At 35.0% G+C, this 25647-nt stretch overlaps 1 protein-coding gene across 1 annotated transcript in view; it reads right to left on the bottom strand.

Annotated features, from left to right (window-relative positions):
• Positions 1-304: 304 nt before the first annotated feature.
• Positions 305-25647, bottom strand: part of Ctns (lysosomal cystine transporter cystinosin) — a 167707-nt gene continuing 142364 nt past the window's right edge. The window contains exon 12 of the transcript XR_014128700.1: positions 305-389. The gene's annotated coding sequence lies outside the window, so the exon portion shown is untranslated. The remainder of the gene's footprint in view (positions 390-25647) is intronic.

Here is a 25647-nt window from a genome sequence, read left to right as displayed (position 1 = left end):
TTATACTGTGAAGACCAGGCCGAAGCGCATAGGTACTATTTAGAATACCAGAAGGAAATTATTTTGTATCGTGTAATTAGTAATTAAGGACTAAATTTCGATCCGATACTTAGCTTGTAGAAAACATTAAATCTTACTGTGTGATTTCTTCTTTTGAATTAATTTGTTCGGTATTGTAAAACTAGTATTTGATATTTTAAATTAGAACAAACATAAGACTTTACTGTGAACTGCACCTGAATAGCAAATTCACAAATAAAATAATACTTACAACTGAAAAGAAAGGGGGATCGTTGAATTCTTCAGATTCGAAAATAAAAGTTCAGGTGAACAATTTGTTAGTACACCATCTGAAGTTTTTCCACAGGAGCAAGGATTTCTTCACCATTCTAAGGAAATAAAAATAATATATACGATTAGAACAGAGAAGTCTTAAGCTTGGTATTCAAATAAATAAATAAATAAATGACAGATAAAATAATATTTAATGGTTGTACAGTCAGCGACAAAAGTTCTTTCTGTTTAGTAAAATTTATTTTGAGAATAACGGTGGTATGGCAGGAACGTACAGAAAATTATATTCTTTTTAACTTACTAAAAAGTATACTCAAATTATCCTTCCATTCTGAAGTTATTTTCGGAACAAATTTCATCAAATAGAAATAATTTTTGTCACTGATTGTACATATACTATTAATATCATTCCTTATTAAAAACAACTCATCTCTTTTCAAAAATTAGCAGGGATATATTGTTTCACTACCACTAGATTAACAGTGTTACCAACTCATTTTATAACAAAGTATAAAGTATATATATATGTCAGGTGTTCTAAAAATGGCCCCCACGGACCACAGAGCACTATTCAACAGGCCAAAATAAAGAGAAAATGTTATACCATGGTATGCCCTCCGGGGCCTCCTTCAGCCGCTATAAGGAATCAAAATTTCACAATGTGGCAACGTCGCATATTAACTTGGAGCCATTAGCATTACTCTACGAATACAACAAGCAGTTGAATCTATCGCTACACTTATAAGTGATGCTAATGTTAAGCAATATCGACTTCAGCTGCCATCTGCAAAGAATCGATATAACTATTGGAAAAATGAAATGAAATCTTTGAGTTTTACGTCCCACGGTTATGCCGGTTAGGCTAAAGGAGACGGTGATAATGGGAAATGAATGAAATGGTGGAATGAAGAAAGTGGGAGGAAACGGGAGAACCCCGAGAAAACACGGTGTTTGTCCACCACAAAGTTCACTTGGCGGGGGCTGGGATCGAACCCGGGACCCCAAGCACCAGAGGTGAACGCTCCACCACTGAGCCACCGCGGCCCCCTGATATAACTATTGGGTAGATTTGTAGATCTAAATATATATCTTTATGTTGACTTGTAGGGTAATGCTCTGTGGTCAGTGGGCGCCATTTTTAGAACACCCGATATATATATATATAGGTTATTACAAATTTCAAATTTACATGTAAAACTAAGACTTACAATATCACATTTTCGTTCTTTAAGGGCTACCAAAAGGTGTGTCGAACTCTATTCTATGTGCAAGAGTGCAGACCTGACAGAATATCTGAATATGAGCCAACTGGATTGCAGCCGGCCAGTGCATCCACTAAGCTATCATGGAAGAACTGTCCTTACTTTCCACGGCCAACATTGCTAGGCGGCAAACATTAAGCGCGATGTTAACTTGTGGCGCCAGATAATTTTCTCTGATGAGTCTATATTTTCCAATTTTCATCCAGTGGACGCATAAGGTCTGGGGACAACTTCTTCAAGAATTCCACTAGGACGGCTTACAACCAGCGGTCAAACATACAGGGTTTTCACTGATGGTGTGGGGAACCATCTGAAGCTCTGGACGTTCCGAATTGCTGGAATATGTTGGCACTCTCAATAGCGCTAAATAAATTGACATTTTTATCGATATTTTCCACTGGTTTGCTTCCAAAAATAATAACTTTGTTTATGGAAGATAACTTCACTTGCCATACTATCAGAAACACCCAAACCTGGCAGACACAAATTGGCATCCAAAAACTGCCATGAGTTTGTCAATCTCCAGATGTGAACTCAATTGAGCATATCTGGGTTATTCTAGATTATGCCCCAAAATCCACTTTCCATGGAGAATTTCAATGTTTGTGTAAAGATTGGAAAGTCAAGGAATAGATTAAAGCCACATCCCAAACGGGTTAAGACTGCTTCAAACGGAAGGTTGATCATCAAGATAATCTGTAACGTTTGGTTATCATTTGGTTCCTCTGCCAAGTAGGTACAGTTCAATAAAGAGAAGGGTTTACAAATGAAGGTGTATATTTACTTACAAACAGGGGCGTCATTTAGGGGGAGCAGGAGGGGGCAATTGCCCCCCTCCCCCCAAGTTTGAAGAATACATATACTTTAATCGATTGTCTATACTAATATACTAGTACAAAACGTGAATGCTTTATGTCGGTGATGTTCATGTCCCCCTCAAGCGAAGTCTGAAATGACGCCCCTGCTTACAAAATGTATATATATTGTATATTCCTCTTTCAGAATGCTAAACACTTTCATTAGTCAAGACTACGGTAATTTGCATTTCATTACCTAAACAGTGAACCCTGCTTCACTACACACGGAAAGAAGAAGAAGGGAACATCTATTCTGAAGCATAATTGCTCAGTCTTAATCTAAGCATTACAAATATTGAAATGTGCCTCCCATTCTCACTGTGATCTTTTCTAAATACATAAAAGTTATTTCATTTTTTCCCCACATTGTCCAAATTTAACCTCAATGAGATTCACTAATGTAGGATAATTTATATTGAAATAATCATTTTTTGGGTTTATAGCCCTGACATAGGATATAATTGGGTAGTGCATATTTGTTAATCTACTAGTCATGCGGAGTACTTTGATATATAGGGTATATACTGTAGGTCAAGTTGTTCTATATATTTCCAACCCCGAAGGGTGTTCACTTCCGCGCAAGGAATTAAAACTTGTTTTGGAACTTGCTCGACAAAACCCTTTTAGAAACTATATAGGTTATCCCCAGATTCAAAGTTCAACTTTAGAGTCATCCCTAGTAAGATACGTTTTCAATAGCCTTATGTTTCTTCTTAGAAACTCCGAATTCTTCCAAGATATTACACAGTCTATCTCTATTCACAGAATCATAGGTTTTCTTAAAGTTCATGAACATTGGGTCAACCATATCATCATATTTTTACTTTTCCTCTAACATCTGCTTGATACAGAAGAGTTGATTCGGAGTTGATCTACTAAACCTTAATCTACTTATGATTTCCAAGTACTACATAAAGGGTAATTGTGCTACAAGACACCTTCACGTTCTTCACCATGTTCACCTCTCGTAATTTTCTATACACACAAATTTTCTATCTCCTTCCAGGATTACATGCACGCTACACATGTTAAAATGGTAAAATAACGGGATTAATACAAAGGGAAGAGTAAGAAAAAAAAAAAAAAAGAGATAATAATTTAAAAGGATGCAGAGGGTAGCTGAACCGCATGTAACATGCTGGATTGTTTCCATGACTGAATGTGGCAGAGCATACATAGGGCTGACTGGACGTACGATAGAATAACGATGCAAAGAACACAACTGTTACATAAGACTTCAACAACCCGAAAAATCAGGACTAGCAGAGCATAGCCTAGAGCTTGGACACAAAATTGATTTTACAAATACCACCGCAGTAGCCAAGTGCAGCAATTGTTGGGACAGAACAATAAAGGAAGCCAGAGCTATCTCACGGGAGAGGTACAGTCTCAATAGAAACAGTGGGTTTCAACTCAGCTCTATCTCGTCAACCCTTTTTGAGAATCAAAAAACAGACATCCAACAAAGCCACTTCTCGTAGCCACAACAGTCAATCAGGAGTCAGCATCCCTCAGCCAATCAGTAGCCAGCATTTCCCTCATTCAATCACAAGCCCCTATTCATAGTTCTGCCTCTAAATAATTATACAGGGTGTTAATGAACTATACCGACAAACTTTAAGAGGTGATTCCTCACATCAAAATAAGAGAAAAAGTTCATATGGACCTATGGCGAAAAGTGCATAGTATTAGAGCTAGAGCTGTCCAAAGTCGCGAAAAAGCTAAACTTCAATAGGCCCTATTTCGAATTCCAGAAACTGTAGATAGTAGTTCTTACCAGCGTAAAGGAAACCATGCATGCACAATCCAAAAGTGCACATTTCATCAATTGTCAATAGGTGTAGAGGGTATTCCCTATAGGGTGTAATTCTCAGATATGTTTTCAATAGAGTTTTCAGATATACCCTGATTTCAAGAAGGGTCCAAAGTAGGCAGGAGGTAAGCCTTCACAACTGTGGACATCTAATGCTTCGGAGGGAAGGCAGAAGTGTTAGGAACCGGCAGCTGCATGTTTCTTTGTGTTCGGAATAACGTCACGGTATACTTCACGTTTTTTTCACTTATAAGCATGAAAGAAAACATCGCACCATGCGTTTTCTCGAGTACGAGAGATAGTGCTGCTGACGATCCTTAACACTTCTAACGTCGCCCCACAGGATTCCGTGTTTACTGCTAACAAGGTGTATCGTTTGCCTACTTTGTACCAATCATAAAGTCAGAGCATATCTCAAAATTCGGTTGATGGCACATCTGGGAATTTCACCTTGCAGCGAATAATCTGTACACCCATTGAACATTAATGAAATATGCATTTTTGGATTGCGTATGCGTGACTCCCTTTACGCTAATAAGGACCACCATCCACAGTCTCTCGAATTCGTAATAGTGCCTCTTGAAATTTGGCTTTTTCGAGATTTTGGACAGCCCTAGCTCTAAAAGTATGCACTTTTCGACATAGGTACACTCATGTCCAAAATTATTATCGCACGTCTATAAATATGTTGTTGTAGAAATATAATTTGGTAACGAATTCCCCCGGTATTTCTTATAATGTTAGTATCTGGATAATAGGCAAAAACATATATGTGGCAAATTTCATGTCAAAAGAGCAGTAAATAAGAACAATAAAACGATTTTTTTTTTTTTTTTTTTGTTCATTTAGCAATATTTTATTTTACTCATTCTAATTTTCGTATTTATAATTCTTTTGCTATGAAATTTACCACAAATATACATTTCCTAATTATACACATCGTATCAGTATTAAAAGTACCATGCAAAGTAATTATCAAATTATATTCTTACAACAAGACAGTTATAGATATGCGATAATAATTTTGGACATGAGTGTACATATGAACTTTTTCTCTTATTTTGATGTGGGGAATCACCTGTTAAATTTTGTCGGTATAGTTCATTAACACCCTGTATATATATGCTCACGTCTCTGGTCTCTATATTACAATCCCTGAAGATGAATGCGATGTCTGCATTCGAAACGTCAGATGTCAATACCTTCAACTGGATGATAGCCCGAGAAAACTTACTAAAATGATGTCGCCACGAAAAAATTCAACTCTTTCTTCATGACTGAATGTGTTTCTATATCCTTTTAAATTTCATTTCGATTATCCAGTTGTTTAACCTATATTTATTTTTTTTTTAATTCGTGAAACAACGATTTCGGAAAATTTGTGTTTAAGAATGAATTGTACAAGAATCTATTTCTATCTAATTCGAATGTCTTCTTGATTAGAAAATATTGTTTAATTTTACTAGTGCTAAGTTGTACTTTAATTGTTAGATAGATCCTATACATCATAAGGTTCAGAGTTGTTCTTGCTCTTATGACAAACGTTCAAAAACAATTAACTGATTTATAAAAAATTATATAGGTGCATGAGAGGATGATTCAAATTAACAAAAACTTGGTTACTTACCAATAAATCTTCGAGTGGAACAATTAAATATTCTCCAAGTGTATCGGAACAACAAGTAGTAGTAAGGTAATAAAGTTCCATCTTCCAATAAAGTTCCAAGTTCCATCTTCAGTAGTAAGGTAATAAAGATAAAAACGGATGAGAAATATGGCATGGAAAAGGGAATACATAGCACCAAATAAATATAACACGAGAGATGGATACTAAAATCACAAGTAGAGCACAATGAGCGGAAGAAAGAACTAAGTTGAAGGACACGTGGTGTCTATGTTACCTCACTATTGCCAGATCCAAAATATACATCAAAGATAGATAACCACATTTTATCCATGTTGCCAAAATCCAGATTTAAAGCTGGCTTGTAAGTTATTTACAAATAAAGAATGATTTTTAATTTTTTTTAAACCTATCACTTTAACCTGCTTTATATTGTGTGTATGTTGTTTTAGGTGAAGTGATAACCCCGACATACCTTTTTTTAATTGTTTAATGTGTCTTTTAATTCGGGTGTTAATATTGCGTTTGGTTTGACCTATATATAAGGAGTCACATTTACACTGAGCACGATAAATACCTGACCTATTTAGTGGATCAACAAAATAACTTTTAAAGCCGGTAAGATGTTTTTCTAAACTTTTTGATGGTATACTGAAAGCAGATATGTTATGCTTTGCAAGAATGCGATGAATTTTTGTCGATAATTTCGGAAAGTAAGGAATTCCTATCCAAGTTTTTACTTCTTTGGGAATAACTGTTTCAGGAGCTTGGACCGATCTGCGTGTTTGATTAGACAAAAAAAAAAAAAAAAAAAAAAAAATTACAAGAAAAGGTTTCTCAGGATTGTTACTTGACCTAAAACAACACAACACACAACATAAAGCAAGTTAATGTGATAGGTTCAGCAAAGAAGATAAAAGAATTATTCTTTATTCATAAATATAAACCAGCTTTAAATCTGGATTTTGGCAACATTGATAAAATGTGGTTACCTATCTTTGATGTATATTTTGGATCTGGCAATAGTGAGGTAACCTAGACACTGCGTTTCCTTCAACTTAGTTCTTTCTTCCGCTCATTGTGCTCTACTTGTGATTTTAGTATCCATCTCTCGTGTTATATTTATTTGGTGCTATGTATTCCTTTTCCCATACCGTACTTCTCTAATCCGTTTTATTCTTTTATTTATTTATTTATTTATTTCATTTTCCGCCGTAAGAACTTAGCGTTCATGGCTTCGTCAAGAGATACAGTTACTATTACAAGTTATAATAATAATAATTGCAAGAGATACGCTACAATTAGTATTACAATTATTAAAAAATAATATATAATAATACAATATATAAAGTAATAATATAAAATATATACGTAACAATAAAACAAACTAAGTGTACTTTTAGAGAAAATATAAATTTACCTTGTTTTATATATTTTAAAATTCAAATAAATTTTGATATTTACATTATAAAGAAAGATCACAGTGAAGATATTCATCTAAACCATAGAAAAGATGTTTGAGTAACAGTAACTTGAGGTGTCTTTTAAACTGCAAGTTTGGCATTCGTTTGACACGATCTGGTAATTTATTATAAAGTTTTATTCCTATGTGGTGTAACGAATTTTGAGTTCTTGTTAGACGGAAATTTTGGATATGAATATGATTGGTTGTTCTTGTGTTGTATTCGTGTAGGTCCGAGTTGAGTTGAAAGTTTCTTTTATTCATATGTATAAATGATGTTGTTTCTAGAATGTATATACACGGCAATGGTAATATTTTAAGTTTCTGAAACAGTGGTCTACTTGGTGTATGAAACGGGACTGATAACATTATTCGTAACATTTTCTTCTGCATAGTAAACACTTTCTTTGCATAACAGGTATTACCCCAAAAAATGATTCCATACGATAGAATTGACTGAATCAATCCGAAATAAATTGTTTTCAATGTTTCTGTAGTTAGAATCTTACTAACTTTACGTATAAGATATATTTTCGCGCTTAGTTTCCTCAACAAATCATTCACGTGATCGTCCCATGTTAACTTAGAGTCCAATTTTATCCCTAAAAATTTACAAGAGTCAGATACCTGTATGAGTTCCCCGTCTATACGTATTTGATGTATATTTAGAGAGTTCAGTTTTCCTTCATTGAAACTCATTATAGTTGTTTTCGCTGCATTTAAGTTAAGTTGGTTTGCTTTTATCCATTCTGTAATTTTATCTGTCGTGTTCTTAAATATGATTTCCTCGGAGCAAATGTTATTTGGAATTTCAACTAAAATATTTGTATCATCCGCAAAAAGTACGCTTTTGTTTGGAACTATATAATCAGGAAGATCGTTAATGTAGATAAGGAAAAGTATAGGACCTAATATTGATCCTTGTGGAACTCCGTGCCTAATGTGTCTTACCTCTGACTTGGTTGGACCTATTTCTACATATTGCATGCGGTTAGTCAAATAGGAGTGGAACCATAAATTAGCATGACCTCTAATACCATAATTACGCAATTTATTCAATAAAATTTTGTGATTAACAAGGTCAAAGGCTTTTGTGAGATCCAGAAAAATTCCATATATTTTATTTCTTCTCTCTCTCGCTTTATATATATCACTTAGAAAAGCAACTACAGCATTGTTAATTGATTTGCACTTTCTAAACCCGAATTGGCTCTTCGTGAAGATATTATTCTTTTCCAAAAAGGGCACCAATCTGTTATACATAACTTTTTCTAAAATTTTGGAGAAAACAGATAGAATAGAGATAGGACGATAATTTCCTGGGTCAGTAGTTGATCCTTTTTTGTGTATAGGTCTTATTTTTGCAAGTTTAAGATCTTCTGGAAATGTTCCCATTTCAAGAGAGGAATTGCATATATCAGTCAACGGTATAAGAAAATATTCGGCACACATTTTAAGCAAGTAATAAGGAATATCGTCGGGCCCAGAAGATTTTTTCGTCTTCATTTTTTTAATAATCGATCTTATTTCTAACTCTGTGGTAGGTATTAAGTATATAGATACAGAATTACTAGATAATTTTATGTTGTTAGTCTTTTCAGACTCAGAATTTGAGTATTTTTTCGCAACGTTGGCAAAAAAATCATTAAGTAGGTTTGCAATATGTTGTTTATTTGTTATTTCCCGGCCATGCTGAATTATTTTTTTAATTTCTATTTTTTGCGTTTTTGATGCGGTTGATTGTTCATTTACTACTTGCCATAGTGTTTTGTTCTTGTTATCAGATTTAGATATCCTATTTGATGTGTGCATTTTCTTTGCTTCTTTTATTACACCTTTAAGAATACTCCTATATTTATTAAAATATTCTTTTAGTTTCTTCTTACCTTACTACTGAAGACGGAATTAGCTTATTGTTTCGATACACTAGAAGATTATTTAGTTCTCCCACGGGAGGATTTACTGATAAGTAACCAATATTTTGTTCATTTATTTACTGTTTATACTGCTTGGCTCATTAAATGATTGTTATCAAAATCATAACTGTAGTTATAACACTTTAAACTACATCCACAGTCCGCCTTTTCTTACGTAAAAAGTTGTGAAATACAAATAACACAAGTGTGAATTGAAATCATCAAAATCAATAATAATAATCTTCTTCTTCACCACCACCCACCCACTCATTCACTAATTTAATTATTATTATTATTATTATTATTATTATTATTATTATTATTATTATTATTATTATTATTATTATTATTATTATTATTGTCGTCGTTTTAGTATTATTGTCTTCGTTTTAGAACATGAAATAACTCCAATTGAGGGGGTGAGCACAACAGTGCTCTAACCCACATTTTTTTTTAAAATGGAAAAAATCAAGTTAAAGTTAAACACGTGCTTTTTGTACAATATACCTAAAGCAACCACAAGTGGTTGAATGTGTCATACATTGTACGTATATATATTGTACAAAAATCACACATGTTTAAGTTTAACTTGATCTTTCTCCATTTTTAAAAAATGCGGGTTAGACCACTGTTGCGCTCACTCCCTCAATTGTAAAATAGAGAATTAGATAAGAAGCAACGCCGATTTTCTAATTATTTTGTTATGTATTTGGTCTAGGAATTAATTGGTGCGGTTGGTACGCACACATTGAAGCTGTAGTACAAACACAAAATACATAAATACCTTAAGAAAAATATTGTCCATCGCTAGCCACCACTTTCGCCCATCTGTCAGGCAATGTACGGATTCCGTGGCGAAAGAAGTCCTCATCCTTGGAAGCGATCCAGTCAGAGACCCATGTTTCATCTGAAGAAGTAAACCGCTGTCCAATCAAATCGTTGTTCATGCAATCGAACAAGTAGTAGTCCGAAGGAGCAACGTCTGGTGAATACGGCGGGTGGGTAAAACTTCCCATCCGACATTTTCTAAATAGGTTTTGACCGGTTTTGCGACATGTGGGCGAGCGTTATCATGTTGAACAATAAGTTTATCATGTCTGTTCTCCCATTCTGGTCGTGTTCTGGCCAGAGCTTGCTTCAAACGCATTAATTGTCGTCGATAACGTTCTCCATTCATAGTTTCACCCGGTTGCAGCAGCTCATAGTACACCACACCTTTCATATCCCACCATATGCACAGCATAACCTTTGCACAGTGAATATCTCGTTTTGGTTGTGATGGACCTGGTTCACCTGGTTTCACCCAGGCGTTTTTTCGTTTAGGGTTCTCGTAATGGATCCACTTCTCATCACCCGTAATAATTCGATGCAGAAACCCCTTTCTGCTCTGTCGTTGAAGCAGCAATTCGCAAATGGTTTTTCGTCTTTCAACGTCTCTGTCTTTCAATTCATGTGGAACCCAATGTGACATCTTTTGAATCATTCCCATGGCTTTCAAGCGTTTGGAGACTGTTGTTTGATCAACGCCTAATGCTGCTGCAAGTTGTTCCTGCGTTTGACACGAATCCTGCTCGAGCAATGCTGTCAATTCTTCGTCTTGAAATTTTTTTGGCTGTCCAGCTCGCTCTTGGTCTGCCAAGCCGAAATCACCACTTCTAAACCGTGCAAACCACTTCTGACACGTTCGCTCAGCTAGAGCATGGTCACCATACACTTCCACCAAAATACGATGACTTTCAGTCGCACTTTTCTGCATGTTAAAGTAATGCAGCAGGACACCCCGCAAAAACACTTTATCAGGCACAAATTGCGCCATGTTCACTTAACTACAAACTGGTGTTGTTGACGCTTTAATCCACTGCCCTATACTACGAACGATACGCGATGACAGGGGTTTGCAACACATGTGTGGATACACGGAACTGTGGGACGCTCCGTTCGTTGCGCCATCTCTTGTCCACCCGCACGAATTAATTCCTAGACCAAATAGATTCGTACTACCACCATTAAAGTTGTTATTTATACGAACAACGAACAACTTCATTTAAATTGATCAATGAATACCATACTTTCTCACCTAATTATTCCAGATTCTTTGTAGCGATAAGTTGTTAATCCAAATTGTGTATCTTTAGTCATATAGTCAAACAAAACATAAAGATAGAAGGGAGGAAACAAAGCAATCAAATAAGACCACAGGCAAGCTTTTATTACTATTATTATTATTATTATTATTATTATTATTATTATTATTATTATTATTATTATTATTATTATTATTATTATTATTATTATTATTATTACAGGAGAATGATCTGTCTCACCTTTCTATATTTTACTATTCGGACTAAATAATTCGTCTCGAAAGAGGAATTTACCGGACCTGTTCGATAAATAACTAGTCGTCTTGAGTTTTCTGTTAATTATACCAAAATAAATTAATTGTTTATTTGAACAATAATTATAACTTCCAAATCACACTGAAAGTATGTTTTTAAACGTGATTTTTTTTAAAATTTATTTATTTAGAATCTGACTACTCGCATAAGCAAATTAATAAATAATAATAATAAAAAAACTTTTGTTTCAAACATTTTTTCATATTTTTATTAAAAGTGTAATAATAAAAATAATAATAAAATAAAGTTTTATATATAGAATAGCACTCGATCGCTTCTTCCAAAATTTAAGAAACTGGAGCTGAGTCAAAATATCGGATAACTTTGAGAACGAAATCAGGGATATTTTATTGAATGGTGTAATATTCAACTCTAAATGAAATTATTTTTTTGAATTGGGAGCTGATAATTTTTACAGTGTAATATTAAAATGCTGGGTTATATTTAAAAAAAAATAGAAAAAAAAGAAAAGAGCATATTGTTACAAACAATTCTGCTGAAAGCTATTAAAAGTATGAAGAAAAAATATATGATTTCACAGGACTACATAGAACATCTTCCAGTATAATTTTAAGGATTATATATATGTAATTGAAATATATATAATTTTGTTTTCTTTTCTTAGTTTACTTTGAAAATTCGTTTCTGGTATGAATAAAGTTTCCGGTTATTTAATTCTGGAGTATATTCGAATGTATTCAAGCTATTGGTGGCCAATACCTTAATATTTATAACACCACGATCATTTCTTTATTGCTCATATCCTCTGTTTTCAGGCATTGATTCTGTACTCTTCTTCATCATTTTCTTCTGAGTTTTCACTACATTATTCTGCATTTCGTTCATTATCTTCATCTGCTTTTTAACCTTCAATCTATTCTTCAATTTCTTCTTCTTCCTCTTTATCTTCACTACTGTAATATTCTACATTTCGCCAATAGACTTCTCTATTTTCTGCTTTAGTCTTTAAATCATCTACAATTGTCCTATCATTGTTCTTTTATCATCATTTGGTTCAACTTTTTAATCTAAATTCTTTCTTCGGTATCATTTGCTTTTTACTACAGCGTGTCCATAAAGTTGCGCAACCCAAAGTTTGATAGAGTATATCTTTGGAACCAAGAACGAGAAAGACCTGAGACTTGAAACAAATGTGTGTGTGTTCTATGAAGATATTTTCGAGATCATGACCAATGTTGGAATTTGTAACGTTTATGTGTAGTGACGAAAGAAAGTACCGAAAGTGTAAAATAAAAAAAAAAAAAAAAAAAAAAGTACAAAATGAAGAAAATCAACATTAAGTTGCAGAAAACTTATTTCCTGTGGGTGAATCCCTTTGTATATGTGCAGTATGCATCAACATTTATCCATTGGTGCGAAAATGTGACAAAGTTGATGCAGTGTTGCTATGCAAAAAGACTATTTAATCCAAGTCCGTAAAATGAGTGATTTTTGGCAGAAACGCAGCACCTGGCAACACTGTTGTCGTAAAATAACTGCAACAGGTATGTTTTAGGTTAATTAATGATAAGCAATGAGAATTTGCACATAATTGATAAGCTTAGTTTTTATACCAGCTATCAGGTGGGTATTTTTTTTTTATCGCAAGTGTTTGAATAAAAACTTAAGTTACCAATTTTTCATCATATCGAGTCGTCCAGTTCCAAAACGGCTCTTGTCCATTTATAGAAAATTCCAGACAGCCGAGAAAAACTCTAGGAACGATGCGTTTTGTAGAACTGGAAATATTTGAGTGTGTTCCAGTTTTTTTTTTTTTTTTTTTTTTTTTTTTTTTTACACGAACACACTGAAATATTCCCAGTTCCACAAAACTTGCAGATCCTACATTTTTTCCAAGTTTTTTTTTATTTATTTATTTTCATTTTCTGTAAATAGATAAGAACCATGTTGGAACTAAACGAATCTTCTTATTATATCATACCCATCATCAGAAATATTTTTACTTTTGTTAGAACTCATTTTCTTTTATTTTAGAAGGCCCAGAAGGTGATCTCGGGTACCTTGTATATGAATAGTAATAATAGTAACTAATACTGTAAACCTAGTACCGCATAGTCAGAGATATTCTGCAATGAGAAGTTTCTCCTCAGCTAACCACCTCGTTTCGACGCAGCAATTATATGTTTAAATATCGTTCATCAATCGTAGCCTCTTTTGACCTCTTCATCTTTTTCGTTCTACCATTCCTTTAACCATTTTCCTTAGGATGTTCCCGTTTCTCTTTCTTAAATAAATAATAAATAAAAACATATCAAAAATTGTTATTTCCTTCCTCAATATTCCCAGCCATTCTCCGTGGATCTTCTATTCGACCCAGTTAATTTTCTCCATTATTCTTCACATTTCGAAAGCTTTTATTGTCATAAGATATTTTTGTCGAAAGCGGCGAAAAGAAGTGTCATGCAGCATTGTCCGATGAAAGGCGATTTCGCTAATTCTAGGCAGCTGTTGAAAGTGGGTATGGAATCGACTGACAAACCACAATTCCACCATCTTATGTGGCGGTGTAAGTGACATAGTGTGGGGTGTAATTTGGACAGCGGGTCGTAGTATTCTCATTTCTTGATAGAGGCACATCAACGCTGCAAAATGCAACAAGTTATTTCAAGATTGGTGGATTTCTACTCTTCACTGAGGTAAAGGAAAAAAAGACTGACTATCCGCTGGGAAGAGCAAATTTTATTATGGCTCAGATAACCGCCAGATATTAGTCCTATAGAAAATGTTTGGCAACTTCTACAACTAAAATTGCAAAACGGCCGATACAGATCCACAAATATACAACAGTTATTTAAGGTAGCCTATGATACCAATTGTCACATGACATTGACGACTTACTGCATACCATACCACGTACAACTGAAGCCTTACATGCCCCCAAAGGGCACTTCAGCATCAGAACTAGTTCCTTCTATGCACTGGTGCAGAGCAATACCTATCCTTTTATTTTTCGGGTTTCTATTTCTATCAAGGTCGTCTTCTTTCTCACCTCAACCATAGGTTGGTGGGCAACATAGAAATTTTAAAACTTTTCTCTGCATTGGGAGAAATGTTTTATACTCTGATAAGGTTTCGTCTTCGCGACTACATCTAGATATTCTATCCTTGGTCTTCCTCTTCCTGGTTTTCCTTCTGCCTTTCCCTCTATGAACATGATGATCCAGTTGGAGTGCTGAATAAGATGGCCAAGCATGCTGTTTCTTCTTTTTCCTATTACCTTCATGATCTGTCGTCCTTCGTTAGCTTCTTTTAGTGCGTCTTCATTCCTTGTCCTTTCGATCCATGATATGGATCGCATCATTCTGCGCCAACACCATATTTCAAATGTTTCCAGCCTGGATAGTTCAGCTTTTCTCAATGTCCATACCTCTGATCCATATAGTGCCACGCTCCATACCAGAGTCTTAATAAATCGTTTTCGAAAGTCCTACGACACATGTCTTGATGTTAGCAGTCCTCTTTTCCTATTGAATGCTTGCTTATCAAGGTAGTGTACCTGATTAATTTTCTTTCAAGATTCTGCAACAAGACCCATACCATCCGGAAACAGTATGCATGTAATCCTTCTGCCTCTTACCGAAATATATAGCTAGAACCTTCTTCACTGTCTCTTCTAGATAAGTATTAAATAATGTTGAGAAAGGGCAACATCTTCCAATTGCATTCTCTTCTATCAATTTTTATTCCTCCTTATTCTGTTTCTTAATGAACAAACTCCATGGCTCTGGATAAGTAGAGTAACAAATAAAACACAGTTCTGACCAGAGCAGAATGAAATATATTAAAAACTATACTTACAATGTTACAGTTTCAAGGACCTAACGTCCTCTTCATCAGACACAAACACATCAGAGTGTTTGTGTCTGATGAAGAGGACGTTAGGTCCTTGAAACTGTAACATTGTAAGTATAGTTTTTAATATATTTCATTCTGCTCTGGTCAGAACTGTGTTTTATTTGTTATTCTGTTTCTTATTTGTTGGTTCATATATAAATTTTCGGTCTTTTCGTTCCAACCCAACCTTGTCTCAACTTTTACGTTTACTAGGGTATTTTTTATTACAAATCCACTCATTACTTTTAATAAGTTGATAGCATCTCTTATACCCTTGCCCCTCGTAACCTAAAGTTTCATATATTTAATTGCAGAGGTGTACATATTTTTCTCTCTTCTCATCAAATTGTTAATGAATTCAACTGGCATATTATTTTCCCCGTTAATAAACAATTTCTCATCTAGGATATCTCTTTAGGAAATTTGTCCCGAAGTATAGTAAATCACTGGTCATCTTCGTATACTGCGTCTTCTTTTAAGAAATCTAGACTAGGTGGTATATCCTTACTCTTATACAAGTTTTTAATATATCGTAAAACTTTGTTCTGCTCGCTAATTATATTCCCATTCTTATTTTCTACTGTCAGCAATAATGCCCCCCCCTCCTTCCTTTTCTCATAATTTCATCTCTCCATAGATCAGGGGCGGATCCAGGACGGACTTCTGGGGGGGGTTGTAATACTGCTACTTAGAGTTACTTTTAAGAACTCCAAACTCTGTTATGGGTTTTATTTTTATATACTAAAATGCGAAAGTTTTCTCTTCTGGAGGGGGGCAATTGCCCCCTCCCTGGATCCGCCACTGCCATAGATTTCCTCATACTTTCCTATGTTCTCATATTTTCTTTCCTATAATTCTTCCATTGTTCTGTCTGTTTCTGTATTATCCTGTTTCCAGGGCTATTTACAAATCAGACGATATCAAAATATTCAGGATAGATATCAAATGACAGACACTGGATACATTATTCGATAGTACAGTACGTACAAAAGTAAGGAAGAAATCTCAATTAATACGGGTCTTTAGAAAAACGTTCCTCAACCGTTGTGTCGCGAATACATGTCAGGTGTGTCTCGAGAATTTTAATGTCTTCTAAGATCTTCCGCAAAGAAATTATCTTTAGAAGAAAATTAAAATATATCGCCAATCGACTTGATTTCACATTTGTCATCCAAGTTTAAAGCTGGAAAGCGTGCTTTTAACAGTGTTCATTTTTCTTTGGAAAGAAACATTGGATATATATATATATATATATGTGTGTGTGTGTGTGTGTGTGTGTGTGTGTGTGTGTGTGTGTGTGTGTGTGTCAAGAGTTCGTCCACGCATAAATATGCTTTGCAAAAATCGCCAGAAACAAATATCTCACGCTTTAAGTTTGATGTCTTCCTATATTTCTGATGGTAATATTTCTTTCTCATATTTCTGCTTAAGAGTCATAAGCAAGGGCGCCCATCAGGGGGGCAAGGTGGGGCGCTCGCCCCCCCTCCCCCAAGAGGAAATTATACTTAGGAATATTGAAAACCCAATAGAATTTTTACATTAGTTACAGCAAAATTTGAAACTATATTTGAAACGTCGCTTATACTGGCCCCCACTTGGAAACCACAACATGGCGCCCTTGGTCATAAGTTTCTTTAATGTTAATATGTTTCTATCAGAGTCTTACATGATTTGCTTGTGAGATTTGTATCTCGTAGTCGTTTCACAATTAAAAACATGTTATATATATATAGGTATTTTTATGTTTGCTTTTTTGTGTCTAGGAGAGAATAACATGCAAAGATGTCGCGAAAGTTTGAAACGTACTTTAGTGTGCCTCAAAGGAAAAATGGTTGAGGAGCGCTACTTCAGAGAGATGTTCAAGAACTATAACCTCTCAAAAATTGTTCACATCTTGTTCAAACAATGCATCGCTCTGAAAATATTCGGTTCAACGATAAACAAAAATAACCATAAAATTAACAGAATCAGAAACCATTCCTGAGTGTTAATAAGCTCCAAACGAACTCACTTTGCTGCTCCAAACTATTCATCATCATAGATATTCTCTGTCATAATTGGCAGGTCATTTGCCGCAACTTAGAGCTTCCATGCTTCACAGTCTTCCCATAACTTCTTCGTCTTCACATACGATTTTCCTATTTTGATAAATTGCAATCTCCTTCGCCCCTTCCTCTCTTTCCTGCCACCATACCCTCTAGCACGCCCCTCATGATACAGTTTCTTCTTAGCCAATGTCCCTACCAGTTTCTCTTCCTCTTCTTAATAATATCTAAAATTGTTCTTTTCTTCTCATTCGTTTCCGCTTGATCCAGCTAATTCTCTTCATTCTTCTCCACACACACATTTCGAATGCTTCTAGTCGTTTTTCGTCATTTTTGCGTAATATCCAAGTTTCTGTTTCATAGAGTACAATAGTCCACACGAAACATTTTATGAACCTTTTTCAACTCTTTATTCAAAGTCCCACAAAATATTACTTTCTTCCTCCTAAAGGCTTCTTTCGCCATTCCTATCCTTGCTTTTATTTCACGTTCACACTTCATATCATTACTAATAATACTACTCAGGTATCGAAAACTAGTCACCTATTCTATTTTCTCCCCTCCTACTTTTATATTTGATACAGACCTCTTCGTTCCAATCACCATGGCTTTTGTCTTTCTAACATTTATTTTCATCCTATATTTCTCACAGCTCTTCTTCAAGTTTTCTAACGTCTTATTGATTTTCTTTAGATTCTGCAACAAGCGCCATATCATCTGCAAACCGTATATCTCCTATCAAAATGCCATCTTCTTATGTAGGCTCTTTTTCACTATCTGTTCTAGATAGATATTAAATATTGTTGGCGAGAAACAGCATCCTTCTCGAACTCCCCGTCCAATTGCACTCCCCTTCGTCATTTCCTCTCCTATTCTAACACTTACTTGTTGGTTCATATATAAGTTCGTTATGAGTCTTCGATCTTTCCGTTCTAACCCAACCTTCTTTAGAACTTCCAACAACAATTCCCAATTCACGTGGCACTGTCAAGATTTAAGTTAGGAAACATATTTACTGAGGAGGATGTATTGAATTTAACATATAATAAACATTCACAAGTAAAAGAAGCTCGCTACTCAGCAGAATACATTGTTATCGGTTTTCTTCAGTAATTTTGTGACGAAGGTAAAGTTGTTGATGATATTCCAACTTTTGTCCAGGAATCCCACATCTCCATTTAATTTTGATCTCCTCTCGCGAATGCAAGAAAACTAGTATACTTGTTTTTCTATGAATGATGACGACTTTATCAATTTTACTTTATCAAAGTTATGTTTTTGTCTCTCTTAGGTGTTTCGAAAGGTCCGGTATGTTCAATTTTGTCAAGATATTTAAGCATCTTGATAGATACACTCATGTCCAAAATTATTGTCGCACGTCTATAAATATGTTGTTGTAGGAATATAATTTGATAATGAATTCGTCCGGTATTTCCTATAATGTTAGCATGTGTATATCGGTAAGGCCATGTATGTGGCAAATTTCATGTCAAAAGAGCAGTAAATAAGAACAATAAAACGAAAATAAAACTTTCTTGTCCATTTACCAACATTTTGTTTTACTCATTCTAATTTTCGTATTTATAATTCTTTTTCAATGAAATTTACCACAAACTTTCATTTCCTGATTATACACATAGTATCAGTATTAAAAGTACCCTACGAACTCATTATTAAATTATATTTTTACAAGAAGACAATTATAGATATACGAGAATCATTTTGGACATGAGTGTACATGAGATTTCTTCGGCACGTATGGAATCAAGCGAATTCATTTAAAAACTTCCATAACGTGATGATTTTTGAGTAAGATAACTTTCTACCCTAGAATTCTATACTACATTCAGCAGTTAAATTGCTACTATTTAATTCCCTTACAAAGATCCACAAAGGTTTGGTTCTGTATGTAAGGTTTCCTGCTTTTCTTATTGTATCAACATTTGTACATTTTTTTAAAATCTTACTTTTAGATTTTTTAAATACATTTTTTAAAACAATGGATAAAATCAACTATTTGATGGCCATAGCTCCTACACAAATCCTAAACACGCTCGTCTAGACATATTTTGTCCTTATTTTTGTACAGCGGGGGACACTTCTAAATGGTACACCTTAGCCGTAAATCTCCATATGGCTGTACCATTTAGAAGTGTCGCCTGCTGTACAATCATCTGTGTACTTCATCTCTCAATATCGTTTTACCTTAATTAAAACGTTTGGAGTATACGTGTCACTGTTGAATATATATGTCACTGCAGGGTCGGATCCAGGATTTTCTGATAGGGGATGCACCAAGAACTACCGGTACATTTGAATTGCTTTAATGCCTTTAGGGACTTGTGATGTGAATGAGGAATACTGTTTACGTTGTGAATCCTTTTCCTTCAACCTTCAGAAAATCGACTTAAACTATTGCTTTTGCAAAACTCTGCTTTCTTTTAAACCCCAAACGGAAAAACGACTACAAAAGTTCAGGAAAGTGTGGCTATTTTCACTGCTAGTTTCGCATTTTAGATCCCCAAAATCCGGCCCTGTATCACTGTTAACGGTATGTGTATCACTGTTAGAGAGTACATGTATCACTGTTAGAAAAATACGCTGCTAACTACCAGATGATATCTATTGTTGTTTGTTTTCTTCTAACATAGACAGTCCATAAATAAATAAATAATCTTTCTCTCAAAATTAAAAAAAAAAAAAATCAACTGCATCACATTGACAACGAACGACGTACTTTTTAACGCCATGAAAATTAGTTTTTCTCAAAAACTGCACATGAGAGTTTACCTTCAAGCACGTCGTTTAGTTCAGTTCCATGTGATCTATCACCTGATGTATACATTGTGTAACAAAAAGGTACGGCAAAATTTCAGGGGTGGATTCCTTATGGGTAGACAAACAAAAAAGTTCATATGACCATATGTCGGGAAATGCATCGTTACAGAGTTACGGCCATTAAGCCGCCTAATGGTGGGAAATAATTACATTCTGGTCGCTCCTTAATGTAATTCAATTTAAACCTCAATAACTCAGACCCTAATTTAGCTAGAAAGATAATTTTGGTATCTATGTCTTTCTGAAGGACGACGCTTTCCGCCGATATGCATTTTATGTATGTGGGGGGTACCACGGCGGACAGGGGAGAATAATTACGTTTTTTTTTTTTTTTTTAACAGGATTTTGGAGATGGCATTCCTTCCCCCTTGGGGGTACATTCATAAAATGCATATCGGCGGAAAGCTTCATCCTTCAGGACACATTGCTACTAAAATTTCTTCCTAGCTTAATTAGGGTCTGAGTTATTTAGGTTTAAATTGAGTCACATTAAGGAGCGACCAGAATGTTACTATTTCACATCATAAGGAATCCACCCTTGAAATTTTGCCGTACCTTTTTGTTACACCCTGTATATGTCTTAACATTAGAGACTACTTTAGTTAAACAAAAATTAAAGTTTTAACAGAGTTAACTTTAATTTTGATGGCTATATCTCATTACCTTTACTATGTACTGTAGTCTTACTTGCGTCATAATGAAGAGCTTACTGAGGGGGTATACCTCAGTACAAGTTTTACTTCAAAAGGTGCTTCTTGTACAGCATCAATCCTTAAGTTTACAAAAACAAAGTTTCTATTTTTTCGAAATCTACGCATGAGGATATACTTACATTAACCCATAACACTTTATTCAGCTCAACGAGATCTATCAGTTGCCTTTGGACATTTTCTTCTTCTCGTCACGCACTAATGATACTGTACGAGGAGCGGTCGAAATGTTCCCGGAATCTTGTAGTTTTGGCATTTGTGATGCAACCACAATGAATCTTGTGCAATACAGTCCTTGGGTTGCCTAATTATGAATTTGACAAGTGTAAACACGTCTTAACTAATGATGGCCACAAAGTTCCGGTTCCGGACCTGAATCCGAAAACCCGGTTCCAGAACCGGATCCTAGGAACCGGTTCCAGATCTGGATCCGAATACCCGGTTCCAGACCTGGATGCGAAAAACCGGTTCCGGAACCGGATCTTCTAGAACCGGAACCGTTCAGACCCGAAAACCGGCTCCAACAGGAACCGGTTCTGGCCATCCCTAGTCTTAGCAGGCAGTGTACGAGTAGTGTAGCTACACAAAAAAGTGTGTAGTGATCAGTTGGCGTAATTTCAGAGATCGAGCAACGCGCAAACATTGAATTCATGTGTAAATTGGAGAAAATCTGATTCAAAGAGTTTGATAGCCTTAAAATCTGTCTAACACCATCGGATGTTTGACTTCCCAAAGCTAAAAATGGACCTTTTCCGTTTCGCCAACGTAGAAGAGATCAAAACCAACGCAACGGATGAACTTCGGACGATATCAAATAAGGCGTTTCGTCAGTGTTTCCAGCAATTTGCAGGAACAGTTGAGCAAGTAAGTAAGTGTGTGTGTGTGTGTATGTGTGTATGTGTGTGTGTGTGTGTGTTCCGAAGGTACCTCCTTTCAAGGTGATAAAGCAAATGTGTACTTGTATTGTGAGAATAGAGAAATACAACAAAATTCCGGGAACAATGGAATGGAATGGGTGGGGGGGTTTAATGCGGACGTCAGCATCAAGGTTATATGTCCCCATCACGATAAACACGGTTGCTCAGGACGACAAGATTAAAAAAAGGAACAGGCTAAAACGAATAGAATCCGAAGAAACAAAAGAGCTGCTAAATGAAAAGAAAAAAATGCAAAGAAGAGGATAAAAGAATAAATAAGATAAACATATATAATAACAATAACAATATATAGAAAAAAAACAATAAAAGCACAGAATATATATATAAACTTTAGCAATCATAAAACAGTAACAACAAACTAAAAAAAAGTTCAGAGAACGTGAGCAACCCCAGTGCACGAATCAACTGAAGTACCCGGTCAACAATAACACTAGTATCCCCCAATACACGGGTAAGTTGAGAAGGCAGACCGTAACGCTCTCTGAGATTTGAGTTGAGTTGAGTTGATTTTGAGTTTAACGTCCCGTTCAGCACCGAGGCTATATCAGACGTGGACCTACTGATTAACGTGGAATCCGAACCACATGAGCTCCCGCCGGGAATCAAACCCGGGTCTTCCACGCGCAAGGCGCGTACGCTAACCGCTTAGCCACGTAGAAGCTCACTCTCTGAGATCTGAGTATTCAGAACATTCAACAAGAATGTGCTGAATACTCAATTCCGGGAATATTTTGACTGCCCCTCGTAAATTCATACGTATCTTCTGCAAAATTTCTACACTTGGAAATGTTGTCTTTTGAAAGCAGTACTTAACTATTTTTGAACGGAGAGATGATTCTATGAATCATATGAAATAATGATGCAATTTTGCCATTGACTGGTAGAAATTTATTATTTATTTAGTATAAAAATGTTTGGGGAAATAAATACAAATTATATATACATAAAATTATATACAATAGTTTCTTTCTTTTCATTGATATTTTTCATGCAAAGAAAGATAAACACAAACATTAAAAAAAAGTATAGTACAAACTTCATTATGAATATTTCTATACGTACTGAACCACACAAAATGTGGCAATACTGTCAAAATAATCATATATATATTAACGTTTTTTTATTATTATTATTATTTTACTGTCTGTTAATATTAGCCATTGCATACTAACACTTCTGGTTTTAACAACTTTCTGAACAATTTTGATAATCATGATGTAATAATCATTAAAAGAACAATACCACAATTTCATACACAACAGAATATACATAAAAATGTAATCAGTATATTAAAACACACACTAAAACTATTACATTGGAATGTGACTAGAGTAAAATTAATTAACTTTATATATACCACTCATAGACAAATTTACATTAATGTCGTGTTATCATTCTGTATCCGATGGCGTTATCACAAGACGATAGAACATGTAATCAATATAGATAAACATGAAAGTCACTATGTGTGAGACTTTGTACCTCTTAAACCAGACGACTGATCTCGATCAAATTTTCAACATAAATGAGATTCAGGTCTGGAATAGTTTTTATTATTTCACTTTGATGATACAATTTCGGGGAGGGGGAGGGAGGAGATACATAAAAATACATAAAAATGTAACTAACTACGTTTGTGACTTAATAATTCTTGAACCACACGATCGTTCTCGATCAAATTTTCAACATAAATGAGATTTAAGTCTGGAATGGATTTTATCAGTTCGCTTTGACGATGCAACTTAGGGGAGGGGGAAGATATTTTAAAATGATCCAAACTGAGCGATATTAATGTCGAATCCATGCTTTTGAGGGTCACTTGGACGAACAGTGACACTTCCGATGCCGTTTAAATCAAAATTCAGTCCTTTATATCCAAATTGAAGTGTATTCTCTCCATGCGTAGGACGGGCATTCTGCTACAGTACGATAGAATTACGAAAACAAAGACTGCCTGAAGTTATCCATTTAGTCTCATGTGTAAGACTTTTCAATGCCTTGATAATTTTACCCGCTTATATGACTAAATCTAGACGTCGACAAATATTCGCCTATGAGTGGTAGAGCACACAAAGTACGTGACAACGTAAAATTAATTAATTTTTCAAGAACATGTAAATTTACTAGTACTTTTAATTGGACAAGTTTTTTTTTAAATCGGAAAATGGAGTAAAGAACAGTGGTAAACTATTTTTTTTTTTTCGGGAGAATGAAGAGCAATCGATAATTTACAATTAAATTCTGTCAATTTACATAAATTTGTCAGAAAATGTTTTAGTATTAGAAACAATCTCCGATTTACGAAATATTTTAAGCAAGAAATATTTATTATTACACAATACACATTTGGACTGAACTACAGTACTTGTTTACGTAGCGAACCTGTGATGAGGTTCTGTAATTCTAGAGACGAGATAAATTGTTGTGTATAAGGGCTTGTTCTTTACTAGACGACCTAGACTGGCCAACCACACCAGATTCAAGTTATAGATAGTTCAGAACCCACGTAAACATTGTTCTTGCACAAGGACATAAATAAAATTATATTTTTCATTGTTTGGCTTTTGCTAACGGGGTAACAGGACCCGTTAATCCATCTCTTCACTTCGCTACTGATTTCTTGCTACATAAGTTGATTTTTTACAAAAAGTTTGAATAGAACAAGATACCTACTTTATAATAAACAATCAGGACGGAATCAATCACAGGATTAGCATAAATTAATCATTCATTTTGAAAAGACTGTATTTTCAAAAGTTGAATTGATCTTGAGTTTAACGTCCTTTTCAGCAGCGAGGCTATATGAGATGGGACCTACTGATTAACGTGGAATCCGAACCACATGAGCTCCCGCCGGGAATCCAATATTTTCAAAAGTATTATACATGAAATATATATGAAAAAGAACCACAAACTCATTAAGTTTATACACCCTCTACAACTGTTCAATATGTGTCCCTTTGGTAACACGACACACGTCCAGACAATACTCGAGCTCATTTACTAAGGATTACGGTAGTGGGAGTACGTAAACAAAATCCTTACCCCCTACAGGAAGAAGTCGCAGGGTGTTAAATCAGGAGATCTGGGAGGCCAGGTGCTATTTCCTTTACACAAGCAACCAGTGTCCTTGAATTGCCGATACCACCGCAAAATGCTATGTTTTCCTGGCGGTTCTTTTCCATACTCTCTTCTGAAAGCGCGTTGCACAGCTGTAACAGACGAACATCTGACATGTTCAAGCACACAAAAACTTTTTTTCTTGCTTTCCCTCCATTTTCCACAGGTACTAATCTCATACTGCCACACTGCACATTGCCACACCCAATCGGAAAGATATTGGACTCGTGCTGCCACACAGTACAAACTTAGTGAGTTTATGGTTCTTTTCATATATCTTTCAAGTGTGTGTGCGTGTAATACTTTTGAAAATATAGCCGTTTCAAAACGCATGAATCATTTATGCTAACCCTGTATTGTTTCATATTATAAACCAAATGCATACAATATGAAACAACAGACATTTTCTGACAAAAAGTAAAGACAAAAACATGATACGAAAGAATATTATTTTAATCTTGCAATGTGTTTGATTAGCTTTATACTATACAAAAGATTATCGGTGTTGTGTAGA

The sequence above is a fragment of the Thermobia domestica genome, chromosome 16 (assembly GCF_964235325.1).
Source record: "Thermobia domestica chromosome 16, izTheDome1.hap1.1, whole genome shotgun sequence".
Classification (NCBI taxonomy): Eukaryota; Metazoa; Arthropoda; class Insecta; order Zygentoma; family Lepismatidae; genus Thermobia; species Thermobia domestica.
The sequence above is the reverse complement of the archived record's forward strand: the minus strand, read 5'-3'. Positions and strand labels throughout refer to the sequence as shown.